This window comes from Rhinolophus ferrumequinum, chromosome X (assembly GCF_004115265.2).
Source record: "Rhinolophus ferrumequinum isolate MPI-CBG mRhiFer1 chromosome X, mRhiFer1_v1.p, whole genome shotgun sequence".
NCBI classification, from domain to species: Eukaryota; Metazoa; Chordata; class Mammalia; order Chiroptera; family Rhinolophidae; genus Rhinolophus; species Rhinolophus ferrumequinum.
Genome location: NC_046284.1, coordinates 111,972,393 through 111,988,796, shown reverse-complemented (window position 1 = coordinate 111,988,796; position 16,404 = coordinate 111,972,393).

Here is a 16,404-nt window from a genome sequence, read left to right as displayed (position 1 = left end):
CCGGTCATAGTTGATGGCCATTTTATTACCCGAGTGAGCACCTTTCCAAGTGAGGGTGAGAGCAGGGAAACTGCTCTCTGGGGCTCTGTCCCCACAAGGAGCTTATTGTACACCTGCCCTGTGCCTAGCACTGTTCTAGGCTCTGTGGATACAGCGGTGAACAGGATGCTCAAGATGCCTTTCCTGGAGGCATTTCCTGTTCTAGTGAAGAGCAGATGATAAACATGGCCATGTCCACCTGAACAAGATCATTCCATGGAAAAGATAATTAGATCACGTGGAAGACATTCGTTCAGCGGCAGGAAGTGCCTTTAGCTGGGCAGCCACTCTGAGCAGCGACTGCAGAAATGCAGAAACCTGAGCATAGACTGCTGAAAGCATGACTGCAAAGCCCGGAGCCAGGCATGGGTGGACATTTGAGGGACAGAAAGAGAAGTGGCTGGACTACAGCAAACAGAAGGAAGGCAAGTGAAGAGGGAGGAAGTTGGGGGCCAGGGCAGCGGGCTTCTCAATAGGTCCTAGCAGGAAGTTTGGGTTGCAGTCTAATCACAGTGGGAAGGAGCTGGAAGGTGGAAGCAGGGGAGAGCAAGATCTGGTTTATGCTTTGGGACGCTCCCTTGGTCCTGTGTGGGGAGTGGACCTGAGCAGGACGAGAGTGGCCCCGGGAAGTCTGCCATTTGATCGCTGCAGAAGCCAGGGTGAGAGACGCACAATGGTGCCCCAACTAGGTTGGACGGGTGGAGGCGAAGCAGTTCATTTGGAAGAAGATTCGGGAAAAGGGTTGGAAGCCTGCGGGGGCCTTGCTGTATGGGTAAGCAGAGCCAGCTGTGGGAGAAGAGAGGCAAGAGTGTGGAGCGCTTGGGGCTTGGCAAAGCACTTGGGCTGCCTGAAGCCGAAGCTCCAGGGAATGAAGGAGTGACTAATGACAGACAGCATGAAGACCAGGGCCTTGTAAACCCATTTTTATTTTTAAATAGGCTAACAGCCAGGAAGTAGGGCATTTTGTAACTTCCTTAGGAGTCAAAGCCAAGTGGCGCCAGGAGCTCCCAGCTGTGTAAGCAGCACAGCGCACAGGCCAAAGCACAGGCAGCTTGCAAGGAAAGCCTCCTGTTCTTGCTGAAAAACCCTCCCTATTCGGTGTCTGATGCCTGAAACTCCACCATTTGAGATTTGTTTTTGGTTTAGGTTTGTAGTTCAGGACAAAATGCACACTCCCTTCCAAAAGGTAAAACAGAAGGCAGCAATGGAGACGGCCTTAAAGAGCAGTGTGACAAGTCAGATGGGACAGAAGTTTAGTTCTGGTGTAGAAACAGCTTTCGGGCCGTGGAACTGGAAGTACTGAGGGTGTACAGTGGGTGAGGGCTGGGTGAGCACGTTTCAGTGGGATGATGGGATCTCAGAGAGGAGGAGGCAGTCCTTTAAAACCTAAAAGAGCGGGCAGGGGGGCAGGAAGGCAAGTGTGGCTTCTTCCCAGGCTTCCTGAGGCCAGCTCTGCCCTCCTCCGTCTGGTCTGTAAATTGGAAGGCCCTGACCTCCTCCTCCGTGGGCTCTTGTCCTGTGCAGCCTTTGGCAGAGTAGGAATGAATCCTCAGGGGACCTACACAGGCAGCTTCCCCAGGCTCCTCTGGGTGAGTAATCCCACCATTTCATTTAAAAACCAAGTTGCAGAACAATGAAATGACTGAAATAGTTTCGATGCCTTTTGAAAACTCAGTCAAACCTAATTTTCTCACTAAACTTCATCCTTTTTAAGAAACTTTGCCAATTTTTCTTATCTTTTAATTCACTAAGTTTTATAAAAATTTCAAGCTTGGAAGGCATTTATATGAAAACCATTGTTGGTCTCAGTCACATTTTCCTCTACCTGTCCAACTGCAGGATACAGAAGTCCTGGGAATAGAGCTCAAAAGCTCTAGAGTTTTATTCTATTCGTGTTGTCTTTCCTCCATTTATTTGATCTTCACTGGCCGCTCATAGTCTTGTTCATTCTTTATTTCACTTATTTAATAAATACTGAATTTCTATGATGCGTCATAGAAAGAGGGGAGGTAAAAAAGATATTTGGTCTCTGTCCTGGGGGACCTGCTAATGGTGGGTACAAACAAGTCATTAAAATGAAAGAATAAGCACTATAATTATGTCCAAAGCACTGAAAATATAGGTACTAAATTTTAATTTATAGTTTAATTTACTAAATCCTATGTTTATTACCACATATTTCGTAATAATATCTTTTTTGGATAAATGCCAAATGACTTCCCCCTCCCCCACACAGAAAAAGTTAAAATTTTCAATTTCTTATGTTAGAGTACCATCTAGTAGGAGTTTTATGTAACTACAACTATAACTTTTTTCTATTTCTTATGTTAGATTGCCATCGTGTGGAATTTTGTGGAATTACAGGCGCGGAGTTTTCTATTTCTTGTGTTAGAGTGCCATCCTGTGGAATCTTTGTGTAATTGCATGACAATTTTTTAACATTACAGTGCCCCCTACTGGATTCATCTCGTAATTGCAGAGGAATTTTTTTCCTTCTATTAATCAGTTTGAGTGCCACCAAGTAGAATTCTCCTGTAATTGCACACAGATATGCTTCTCTTATCACTCTGCTTAGAATGCCACCCGATGGAATTTTTCTGCAATTGCAAATCAGAGAAGTTTTTCCGATTTCTCAGGTTAGAGTGCCACCCGGTGGAATTTTAGTGGAATTCCAAATCAGACACGTTTTTTCCTATTGCAGGTATCCCCTACTTTTCGAAAGCTCACATTACGCCTCTTTGCTTTTAGGAAAGACCTACCTTAGTACCTGTGTTCGCTTACCAAAAGAAATCCAAAGATTTTCACTTTTAGGATAAAAGGTGAAAATAACATTCAGCTGCTTGTTTTGCAGTGAGCCATTATTGGTAAGGCTTCCAGTCACCAGTAGGCTACTAGTAGTTAAGTTTTTGGAGCAAAAATTAACATTCAGATTTTCGACTGCATGGGGATGGGCGCCCCTAACCCCCTCCTTCTTCAAGACTCAACTGGGTGTGTGTGTGTGTGTGTGTGTGTGTGTGTGTGTACACATATTCAGGGATATCTGTAACAAAAACATATCTGATTTGGAATTACATGAAAATTCCACCAGGTGGCACTCTAACCTGAGAAATAGAAAAAACTTCTCTGATCTGCAATTGCAGGAAAATTCCATCGGGTGGCATTCTAAGCAGAGTAATAAGAAAAACATATCTGTGAGGGTAAGGGGGATCAAATATATGGTGATGGAAAGAGAACTGACTCTGGGTGGCGAACACACAATGTAATTTATAGATGATGTGATACAGAATTGTACATCTGAAATCTATGTAATTTTATTAACAATTGTCACCCCAATAAATTTTTTTAAAAATTACAAATAAAATTACCATATGACTCAGCAATCCCTCTCTTGGGTATCTACCCAAAAAATCTGAAAACATTTATACATAAAGATACGTGTCCTCCAATGTTCATTGCAGCTTTGTTTACGGTGGCCAAGACATGGAAACAACCAAAATGTCCTTCGATAGATGAATGGATAAAGAAGTTGTGGTATATATACACAATGGAATACTATTCGGCGGTAAGAAATGATGATATAGGAACATTTATGACAACATGGATGGATCTTGAGAGTATAATGCTAAGCGAAATAAGTCAGACAGAAAAAGCAGAGAACCATATGATTTCACTGATATGTGGTATATAAACCAAAACCAACAAAAGAACAAGACAAACAAATGAGAAACAAAAACACATAGACACAGACAATAGTTTAGTGGTTACCAGAGGGTAAGGGGGGTGGGAGGTGGGAGAGGAGGGTAAGGGGGATCAAATATATGGTGATGGAAGGAGAACTGACTCTGGGTGGTGAACACACAGTGGGATTTATAGATGATGTAATACAGAATTGTACACCTGAAATCTATGTAATGTTACTAACAATTGTCACCCCAATAAATTTAAAAAAAAGAAAAAAAGGAAAAAAAGAAAAAAAAACATATCTGTGTGCAATTACATGAAAATTCTACCTGGTGGCACTTAAACTGATTAAAAGGGGGGAAATATCTGCAATTACGTGATTAATCCACTGGGTGGTGCTGTAACACAAGAAACAATAAATAATAAATTCTGCCATTACAGAATAATTCCACAGGATGGCACTCTAACACAAGAAATAGAAAAAGTTGGAGCTGTAGTTACATGAAAATTCCACAGGGTGGCAATAGAACATAAGAAATGGATGCTGTATCTTGCTTTATTTTGTAGGGTGAAATCAGGGAATTGGCATTTCTGATGACTTTTCCAGCTTATGTTGATGCTACTAGTCTGGGACTGCACTTTGAGAACCAATAATGTACCTAGTCCTTAGATTTTAGTTTCACACATAATTGGGTTTTCCCCCCTGTATAATTTCTACAATTGTTTCATTTTTGAAGAAGTGTAGAGATTGGAAACCTGTCTCCTGAGTCTTTCCAAAGAAACCAGAATACCTTTTGATTAACTTAACCGGTTGCTTTTGATAAAAGTTTTTGCAAACTTATCTAAGCCACTTTACAACGGGGTGCCATGTTCCTAGTCCTTTCTCACTGCACCAGATGTCTGTCCTGTTTCAGTATGAACCTTAGTGGCTCAACACAACAAACTTTATTATCTCACAGTTTCTGTGGGTCAGAAATCCAGAAGCAACTGAGTGGGTGTTTTGGGCAGAGTCTCTCGTGCGAGTGCAGCCCAGATGTGCCATGGGCTGCAGTCATCCGAAGGTCTGCCTGAGACGAGAGGAGCCATTTCTAGCTGCCGCTGTAGGCACCATGTGGACCTCTCCGCAGGGCTGTGCCTTTACAGCCCAGTCTCAGCAGTGACACATCATCACTTCTGCTGGTGCTCACAGACCAACCCTGGTACAGTGTGCAAGAAGAGCAGGCAAGGGTGTGAGTACCGGGAGGTGGCATCCCTGGGGCCATTGTGGAGGCTGCTGCACGCAGACAGAGTCTCATTCTGTTGACAGGATCAAGGTGAGTCGCATGGCCATTAAGTTTGAGAAGTGCTGCCGATGAGGCAAATACCATCCTCTCGGTGGAAGGGAAAACTTATTTCCCTTTTTGTGCTTTCTCCAATTTCTCTCACTTCTCTCTGCTGCTTCTTCTCTTTAAAAAAAATCACCATTTTCTCCCCTTCTCTCTCTCTCTCTCTCTCTCTCTCTCTCCCCCCCCCTCTTTCTCCCTCTCCCTCTCCCCCCTCCCCCCTCCTTATTTTTATCATCTTCCCTCCACTTTCTTTTTTTTCCTCTATTTCTGATTTATTCAGTTCTGAGAAAGCCTAGCAGCATTTGTATTTTCAAAATGATGGGGGTGGGGTTGGGTGTGGCGGGCAGCGGCTGGTGGCTCAGGTGGTTGGAGCGTGGGGCTCCTAACTCAGAGGTCACCGGTTCGATTCCCACATGGGCCAGTGAGCTGCACCCTCCACAGCTAAGATTGTGAACAACGGCTCTCCCTGGAGCGGGGCTGCCGTGAGCAGTCAGAGGTCGGGGTGAGCTGCCCTAAGCGGTCAGCCGAGGGAAGACTGGCTTAGCCAGGGGGAGCGCAAGGCTCATAACACCAGCGTGGGCCGGGGAGCTGTGTCCTACACAACTAGACTGAGAAACAACGGCTTGAACCGGAGTGTGGAGGAGGGGGAAGAAAGCGGGATCGGGGAGGAACTGATTACCAGGAACGGGTCTAAGAGAAATGACAAATATCAAGGCGTTCTGGACATTGGAGCCTCTAGTTCTTTCTGCAAGGACACTGAGGCTGCTGAAAGACGTTATGCTTTTACAGCAGAGGTCCCAAAGCTGCCAAGAGGAGGAAATAGCTTTCCCCTATTGTTCTAGTATTTTAGTGAAGGCCTGCTCCTCATTTGGGGGAAATGCTGCCGTGTAGGCAACCCTGCTCCCCGTGGGGAGTAATCACAGCTGACTCCACCCCCCAGGAGAGGAGTCACGGGGACACTGTCCACGAGGCAGTCCGACACTGTGCTCTGTTGCCTTCGAAAACTGCAAAATTCCTTGAAATCTGGGCACTTTGGAAACTGAGCAGTCTCGTGGTCTCATAATATGAAACTGACAATGCCCACTCCAGACAAGGATTTAAGGCGGACTCTGAGCTGGTCCTCAAGCAAGCAGCAGAAGCGTCACCTGGGAGCTCGTTGGAAAGGCACATGGGCCCGGCCAGACCTCGGGGGTCAGAACCCTGGGTGGCACCACGTGAGGCGATGCGCTACACTGGAGACGCACAGCTTTCTGGAAAGCAGAGGTGGGAAGTACAGGCCAGGACCTTGCTATGAATGGAGGACAAGCGCCGGGAGACACCAGCAGGTAAGACCGAAAAAACAATGGGGTGTGATATGCCCCCCATCTTTGCTTAAGGTTTCTAGGTGTGAACAGACACGTAGATCTGGAGTTCTTTCCTTAGGACCCCACTTTTCCCCCATCCCCCTGCTCAACCTCTCCTTCCCCAGAAATGATCAGGATTCATTTAGGAAATGGTAGATGTGTGGCCTGGGGGGGGGGGGATCCAAGTGACAACAAACGGGAGAGGTAGCCGAGGACAACTCAGGGAGCTTTGTGCTTTGAGTCTTGTAAAAAGGGTCGTTTGTTAACCAATTTCGAGGCTAACAAGCTTAGGCCCAAAAACCCCCCGCGCTGAGCAAAGCAATGCTCATCTGTGCCAGCAGGGGTCGCCAGCAAGTTGCTCTCAATCCTATCACAGCGCAATGCTCCTTTTTACAGCAAATTTGTGTAAACACCCTCTTAACAATCCTGAAATGCAACTCATAGATAACATCACCTACGTACACACATAATTTTTAGATTTTTTTAAAAGACTGTAATATAAAGAAGAAATGAAAGCAAAGTAAGGTGTTATAAACCAGCATGTATGCTTCGGCGGGAGCCACAATGAATTGGTTGGATGTTTGCACCTGCACATAGAATCGCTGTGACTGCGACAGCTGCAGATGTAGGCTGGTGTGTGGTATTAAATCAGCGACTCAGATACCACTAGCAGCATTGCTATTGACAATAGGATTGTTCTGCGTTGGTAAACAAGTCTTGAAAAAGCCTAGAACAAAGCAAATGGTTAACAGTCTTTCCTCAGTTTACTTAGTACATACCTTTGTATTTCTGGAGAACCCATTCAAAAACTTTTGTTTTTTAATTTCTCTTTAAAGTTAGGGTCTAGGTCCAGATATGATGTACAGGTTTTACATACAGGTTTTTCCCCTACATGAAGGTCCAGAGGAACATTAGAAAGTCATGTGAGAGATAGAAAACGTTTTCATTGCACAGGATATGGGGCATCTAAGTTCAAAGGTATGCCCCATCACTGTGACAGCATACCCCCACGGGCAGAAATGCCCTCTGTGAGCCTTGGGGGCCAGCTTTGCTCCCATCAACAATCGCTGGGATGGGAGGAGCAAAAGCCAGAGAGGCGAGAATGAGAAATGCACATTTAGGCTCAGGATGGGTGGAGGGCCCCAGCAGTGCAAAGGACGGTCACCCCGGAGCACACACAGGCGAGGGTGGGCCGGGCGAGGGTGTGCGGGCACCATGCTGCCTGGCAGCGTGCCTTGGAAGCAAGTAATCCTGCGGCAGCATTCACTTTTGGTCCAAGTCCCACTTTTTAGCCGCTTTACCACCAGCCTTAGAGTCAACAAAACTTAAAAAAAAATCTAGAAATCCGTATTTTTATAGGTATACTGTTCTCTTTGGGCCCCAGGTAGATTTCTGAAAATGGATATAATGCTTCCTAGGGCACAAAGTGGCACTGTGATCAGATCCCTAAAATGTTTGCATACTGTGGACCCAGCAATTTCACCTCAAGAAATGGATCCTAAAAAATAATAGTAATAACTTGGATGGGGCAATAGCTACAAATATGCTCATCAAGCATGGTTTATGATTGTAAAAATGGAAAACCATCTAATTGTGCAGCAATGAAAGATTGGTTGAATGAATCATAACTATAATGGAATATTAGGAATTAAAACTCAGGTTAAAAATATTTAATCACCCAAGGAAAATGGTTACAAAATATTTGTTAGCTTCTGATCTCATTTCTCTGTTTTTAAATGTGTACACGTGTGGCAAAAGTATATCACTGGGAGGGGATGTACTGATTTATTAGTAGGGGTTCATGTGGGCTGTATGATTGTAGAATATTTTCAGTTTTAAATTTTCATTTATTTTTCATTTCCAGAATTTCTACATGGTACACGTCCCTTTTATAATAAAATGCTAGTTATAAAATGATGAGAAAATGCTTTATGAAAGGATCCTATTATAGCTATTTGGAGAAGTCCGCGATTGCCCCTACCTTATGTTTGCTCAATCCAGTTTTAGTTTTGTAGAGGTTGGCAAGTTTCTTAAGATTGCCGAGGTTTACTGACTGCTATGCCAGTTATGCAGACAGTTGACAAGGCCCAGTGGATTTCTGTGAGTGGAGAACTTAACAGAGAAAGAAGCTGCAAGCTGGAGCCATGAGTGCAAAGGCCACTGAGCACCCACCACCAGCACCGCCCGCATCTGCCAATGGACAGTCGGCCTTTGTTGATGAACAACCTTTGGCTTAAGTACTACAGTGATACAGACTCTGTCCCCTTGTTTAGTAGCACTTGGTGGGCACCAAATGGTAGTTAACTACTGACTGTAAAGATAATAGTTACCCCTGAAATCAGCCGAGTACCCAGCTGATTCATTCTCAAAGCACATCTGGAAGATAGAAGTTTCTAAAAGTTCTTTATTAATGAGGACAGCAAGGCACCAAGAGGTTAAAAGATTTGCATATTTACAAAATTCTAATACAATGCTCAGATGGGTCAGACACCGTGTTTGGCAGATATTAATCCATGTAGGCTTTATAACAGCCGTATGAGATGAATATTGGCATTATGCTCCTTTTAAAGATGAGGAAACCAGGCACAGAGAGGTTATGCAACATGCCCAAGGTAACACAGCTAGTGAGTGGTTGCGCCGGGATTTGAGACCAGACTTTGTTTCCAGAGTCCAGACACTATGCTGCCTCTCCCTAAGCCTATTGTTAGGTTTCCAAAGGCTGCTTCTGTTTGGGGACCAGCCAAAAAATATAATTGACAGTAACTTCAGGCTAGACTAATCAGCCACAATCTGCATGATGGGAGAATGAAGCTAGACTTAGAAGGATTTGTGATGTGAAGCAATCTGTGTTCTGATGAAAGCCAGCCCAGGGTGGTGCTGGGTGGAAGGAAAGCTTTGTCCCCGCTCTTGTTGGGCCACACGGAATAGGTGAAAGGCAGTGCCAAGCCTGAAATTCAGATCTGATGGCCCCAGCATTTCGCGCTTACGTTCTTTGGGCTTGAGCACATCCCATCTTCCTTCAAGAGGGAAGCTTTTGGAATCCATTTTTCCACACTTGGACATTGGCCAATAGAAAGAGGCAATCACACCCATCATTATTCTTACATCTTACCGTGGATCCAGGAAGTGCATCCTCCCATGAAAACACTACGGCACTTCTTTCTATTAACTTCCCTTGGGGTCCTGTGTTCCGTGGGTGCATCTTATCTTCCATATTTAGAAAATACAAAGCCAGTGTTAAAATCCTTCTTGGGTGTCTCAGTGTGCCTAGAACAAATGTCTGAGTCCTTGATGAGTGTAAAAGGACCAGGATAATCTACTGCCAACCTTGTTTCCGTTGCTCAGAAGCATCTCTGACGTGGGGCTGTGCTGGGCACACCTTCTGCCTGCCCCCAGCCCCCACTGATAAGTCAGCACAGGCCTCGGAAAGCCTTTGCCTCCGCCTTTCCTGACCGCCTCCAGCCCCTCGGCGCTCCACAACGCCCTTTGCAATGGAAATGATTTGATTATATGTGCAATGATATGTGTCATTTATCCATTTAATATCTGTCCCCCCTCGCAGACCACCAGCTCTGTGACAGCCACCATGTCCCTGACACCTCTAACTCCAGTGCCTGGTTTAAAGGTGTGCAATGTGTGTTGTGAAATGAATGAATGAATGTTCATACATGTTTGCGATGGCCTGCCATAAGCGAGTCCTTCCAAGCTTCAATGTGCCGTAGCAAATACCGAAAGGTGCAATGTGGATTTTCTTAAGTCAACTAAAGATAACTTTTCGTATGTAATCACTGAAGTCTAGCCTCTATATTGCTATTTTTGTAGTGAGAGATTTTCAAAAATCCCCAAGAGTGGAGAGAAGAGTGCAGTGAACCGCGGTATGGCCATCACCAGCTTAAACAGTCACCAGCTGGTGGCTATCCCTTCCATGCATCCTGCAAACTCCCCCAGTTTGACCCCTATCACCACTGGATTATTTTAAAGCTGTTTCCAGACATCATATCATCTCACCCATAAAAACTTTAGTACGTATCTGTAAAAGATAAGGACTCTTTAAAAATTACTTTAATACCATTTGCATACAGGAACAATTCTTTAATATCACCAAACATCCAGTGAGTGTTTAAATTGCCCAAATTATCTGATAACTGTCTTCGTTTTCTTTTTTTTTTTTTTTTTACGTTTTTTCGGTTTTATAGTCAGGATCTGCAGGTTGCATTTGGCTAAGTCTCTTAAGAGAGGACAGTTCTTGCACCCTCTTTTTTTTAAATCTTGCCATTTGTCTATTCAAGACACTAGGTCCTCTCTCCTGTACCATTTTAGATTTTACAGATCGCATTCCGTGAGCTGGTAGGATGCCCAGAGACTTGATGGCACTCCAGTGTGATTTGGAGGCAAGAGGGTGGGGGTGGGGGAGGTCGCTCGTTTATCAGGTTATTCTCAATGTGAGCCTACATTAGAAAGCTCCCCAACAGCTAGATCCATTCTCTCCTCGGTGATTGCAAGACAGGGGTATTGAAACGCTTAGGTTCCTTTTGTTTCTTTCTTTAAAAAATTTTTGTCTTATAATTTTTTATTAATTTCAGGTGCACAAAACAACATAATGATTAGACATTTGCACACCCCTCACAAAGTGATAACCCCAACAAGTCTACTACCCTTCTGACACCGTACGTAGTTGCTACGCTATTATTGACTATATTCCTTATGCTGTACTATATATCCCCATGACTATTTTTTAAAATTATACTTAACATTCAATATTATTTTACATTAATTTCAGATGTATATCATATTGATACAGGAGAGTTAGCATGTCCCTGGGTAGACAGGGAGGTCCCTGGTGGAATAAACAAAGGCAGCCATATCCTAAAACTCCAGCTTTTGAAATCACTCCTTCGCTCCAGGACATAATGTAACAAGGCCTTGAGGTAAATCATAAAATTCCTTTTGGCCTGACAAATGGAGCAGAGCTGATAGATAGGAGTGGGTTACTTTGCTAATTCCTTCAGGATGGGCAAGCAGAACAAACCTGGTAGGCGAATTTCATTAGGAGGCGCCAGTTCCCTTCTTCAAACAAGTTCCCTTCTTCAAATGGACAAGAGAAGATATGAGAATAGGAGCTTTTGCCCCACGCTGGGCACCCCTATTCGGGACCCCCTCCTTCTCGGGAGCTTTGACTCTATCCTCTTTTTAAAACTCTGCCTCTCCTGGGCCCGTGTTTCCATTCTTCGGTCCCATGAGACACGATCCCGGCCTACACCCAGAAACTGCCGGCAGATCCAACGTCACCTACATCATTTGGGGACTCACAGGAAAATATTCCTCCATCAATATGAGTAGTGTTTAGACATTTATATAACTTATGAATTGATCCCCAATAAATATTTAATAGCAGAAAGTGTTCTATAAAGAACTTTCCTTCATCAACTATTGGTTTACCTTGAAATTCAGTCTGTATAAGAGAGGTAGGATAAATCTGTGACTCTTTTCCTTTACCAGTTTTCAGAATAATTACCATTGGACAGCTCTTTGCTTCTATGTCTTTCCAATAGCGAGAATTAAAATGTTTATTTTTTAAGGGGAAAATAGTCATGAGGCTATACAGCTATTTCCAATTCAAATTCAGGACCACCAGGCTTTTACTTACTTTGATTTTATATTTGGATCTTTTTTGTTTTATGCTGAAACTCTTGGTTCCTAATGGCATTAACAATTAAATATTCATGTTATCCAGTCTCAAATAACAATAACACCGATACCTGAAAACAATGTAAGTTTTTTTTTTTTTTGGCACTTCTTCTTGTTCTGGACTTATTGCTGTGTTGTTTAATAACATGGGGTCATTCTCTATGGGGATATGTGAACAACTTGATATATGGTTAAATGTATTTTTGCATTTCATCTCCGTTTTCATTCCATTGTGTCTTACGGTTATATAAAACATTTATATGGTTCCTAAGTCAAAATAGGCCCTAGTCATAATCTTTCCACCAGCATGGGGCCTAGCACATCAAATACCCTCAAATATTCATTGACCTTTACAAGCTATGTTCTATTCTGTCATCCACTGGGGGGGTGGCTCCCACGAAGAAAGCCCAAGGCATGGTAAGGACCATGGGGGGCCCTAAAGTTCAGCTTGATTGAGTACTTTTAGGGTGATTTGCAAAGTGAAAGCATATTTTAGGATCTCTAATCTAAACCCCCCCAGCTTCACCCTGAGAAGCTGCTCATAAACTAGCTGGCGGAAGTGCTGGAGACAGAAGGGAGAGTCTGTCTCCAGTTCCACCCAAGCGCTGAAGCCCTCCTTTCTTTTTTTTCCTCCTCCCTCCTCCCTCCTTTCCTCCCTCTCTCTTTCTCTCTCTCTCTCATTCTCTTTCTCCTTTTTCTTTTCCTTCCTTCCTTCTTTCCTTCCTTCTTTCCTTCCTTCCTTCCTTCCTTCCTTCCTACATTATAGAGATGGTCAAAGCTTATTTTCCTTTAAGTTAAGAAATGAAACTATTCTTTTTCTTTTCAATTCAGATATAATTGCCATATAACATTATATTAGTTTCAGGTATACAAGTACAACGTAATGATTTGATATTTGTATATACATTGTGAAATGATCACCACAATAAGTCTAGTTAACATCCATCACCACGTAGAATTACAATTTTTTTCTTGTGCTGAGAATTTTTAAGATCTATTCTTTTAGCAACTTTCAAATATGCAATACAGTGTTATTGACTATACTTACCATGCTGTACGTTACGCCCTCATGACATCTGTTTTATAACTGAAAGTTTTTGCCTTTGGACCCTCTTACCCATTTTATGCCCTCCCACCTCTGGCAACCACCAATTTGTTCTCTGTATCTATGAGCTTATATTTGGGGCGGGGGGAGGGGGTTGTCTGTTTGTTTGAGATTCCACATATAAGTGAAATCATGCAGTATCTGTTTTTCTCTGTCTGATTTATTTCACTTGGCATAATGTCCTCAAGGTCCATGCTTGTTGTCACAAGTGGAAAGATTTTCTTGATTTTTTGGGTTTTTCTATGGCTGAGTAATATTCCATTGTATATACAGAGGGTGCCGAAAGAAAGTATACACATTTTAAGAAAGGAAAAAACTGTATTAAAATTACACTGATGGCAACCACTTTGAGCACCTCTTGTAATTGCAGAAGTCAAACATGACTTGTATTCGTCTTTTGTTATCGGTATATGTCGAGTATTACAATTTTAATACAGTTTTTTCCTTTCTTAAAATGTGTATACTTTTTTTTGGCACCCTCTGTATACCACATCTTGCTTATCTCTTCATCCCTCGATGGACACAGGTTGCTTCCATGTCTCGGCTATAGTAAATAGTGCTGCAGTGAACATGGAGGGTGTAGATATCTTTCAAATTAGTGTTTTTGTTTTCTGCAGGTAGACACCCAGAAGTGGAATTGCTGGATTATAAGGTAGTTCTATTTTCAATTTTTCGAGGAATCTCCATACTATTTTCCATAGTTGCTGCACCAATTGACATTCTTACCAACAGTGCACAGGGTTCCTTTTTCTCCACATCCTCTCCAACACTTTCTAAAGACTTTGTCTTCCTCAGAGTCCTGCCTTTTGCAATTGTTTCTCCATCCTCTTGGCCTCCCTTCCTCCAGGTGCAAGAGCCCTTTGTTACTGTTCTGGCACAGGTGACATTGCTGTGGCCCATACCAGTGACTAGTAACTGTAACCTTAACCTGTCACCACTCATACAACACCTGAAGCTTCCCTCACCTTCAAGGTTACTTCCAACTCTGGCTCTGAAATTTCAGACAAAAAAAGGGTGTAAAGAAAATATCCTACTTATGAAAAACTGAATTACCTTGTTTCTCCACTGTGAAGTTACTATTTTAACCTTTGTAATTAATCAGTATCTTGTAGGGAGAAACTGAAATTATGCAAATATCTTGTTTCTCATCTTACTTTACCTACTAATTTTAGCCTCCGTTGATCATTCTGGCCTGCAACAGTTATTACTGTGGTCTTTGCCAAATGGTGGGGTTTGTTTTCCTATTTACGTCATTACTTCTGTATTAATTAAATGGAATTCTGCTGTAAGGAAAAGTCCTTTCTCCCCACTTATTTATTCAATTATATGTTTATGTCTGTATGGATTCATGGATATTTTTTTTCTTCTGTGGGTTACAATTCAGTACTATTGTTATTTATTGCTCAAAAATAAGCATACCTTATTTTATTGCTCTTCGCGTTATTGAGCTTCACAGGTGTTGCTTTTTTTTTTTTTTTTTCTGCAGGCAAGACCCTCCACCACCAGGAAGATTACGACTCACTTTATTGCGATACTCACTTTATTATGTGGTTAGGAAGTGAATCCACAGTAGCTTCATTGTCTGCCTTTAATGAGAGGTTGGAGTAGGAGGGAGAAGAGATAAAAAGAACTCTAAAGGATATAGGAATAGCAGATATAAGAAGCAGCCACTGCTGGGTGGGATGACATATAGCACCCAAAGAGGAGCCCCCTTGTTGGAGAGGGAGTGGTTGACTGGATGGCAGAGGAATTCACTGAGCAGCTATTTCTGGGGTAAATGTGTGCTAGGGACAGGGGACACTCAGCCAAAGCATTTAAGAGCCACCATGAGACCTTTCTGAACTCTCTCCTTCCCTGCTGCATTGACCATGGAAGTCACATACTGAAATAGTAAAGCGTCTGTCATACTGAGTTCCTGAGTGATATCTTGGAGAGAGTCCCTGGCCAATCCATGTGGGATGTATAACGTGAGTAAAAAATAAACCTCAGTTTGAGTAACCCACTGATAATTGATGCTAATGTGTCACTTCAACATAACCTAGTTTATCCTTTGTTCTCATAAAGTCCTACGTCTTAAATCTTTATAGCATTTAGGTTGCGATGACACACGAAGGGTAGAGGAATCTACTTACTGCAAAAATAAAGCAAAGGACAATTTACATCCAGTCTGTCTAGAACTATGAGTCCCCCTAAAGGAAGTAGAAGCTTCCCAGAACTCGAAGAACAAATAAGCGCTAAGGAAACTCTTGTTCCCATGTGAATGTCCACTCAGCAACCAGAATGGTCTTAAATGTCCATTGGAAACAGCAATTACGGCATTTCTCTGCTCCCTTCCCTCCAATGGCTTCCCATCCCACTTAAAACAAAATTCAATTTCCTACCAAGAATAAGAAATAAAAAATGCTACTAAGTCCTTACCTGTGCTGCTCTTTGTTTTCTAATTCATACCACTCTGCCTCCTTTATGCCACTAGAGTCACTTGCTGTTCTTGCTATTTCTTTAATATACAGAGTTTACTTCCATCTTAGGGCATTTGTATTTGTTGATCCTTCTGTCTGAAAAGCCTTCCTCTGGATTTTTGCATAGTTTGCTTCCCGACTGCATTCAGGTCTCTGCTCATTTGTTCCCTCACCAGAGGGGCCTTTCTGACGCTCCTCCTCTTACTCTCTATCCTCTTACCCTGCTTAATTTGTCTTCACACCACTTATCATTTGTATTATAAGTTCATATAATGTATATTTATGTGCACTTGTTAATTAACCCTATTCAACTGTAAGGTCTGTGAGAGGAGAACTTGTTCCTTGTTCTGTCTCCAATAGAGCACCTGACTCATCATCAGTGTGCAATAAATATGTGTTGAATGAGTGAATGAATGAATTTATGTCCCTATGTCCTACAGTGCTCTTGGACATATACAACCGATATGACCCCTATGCAGGTCACTCCCAAATCCATATTTCCAGCCATATGTTCCAGACTTACACCTCCGACTTCCGAGGAGACATCTTCAGATAGCTGTCCCACCACTACCTCCAGGTCAACATGTCCCAAACAATCCAAACCAGCTTCTTCTCATGCCCTGGACATCTGGCCTCCAACTCTTTTCATTCCCTTTTCTTCACCCTCGACATTCAATCAGCAGCAGCAGCATCTGCCGAAGCCATACTGTACAGTGGATCTCACGCCCAACCCTACCTTTTAATGGGCCCCCTCTCACTCCTTT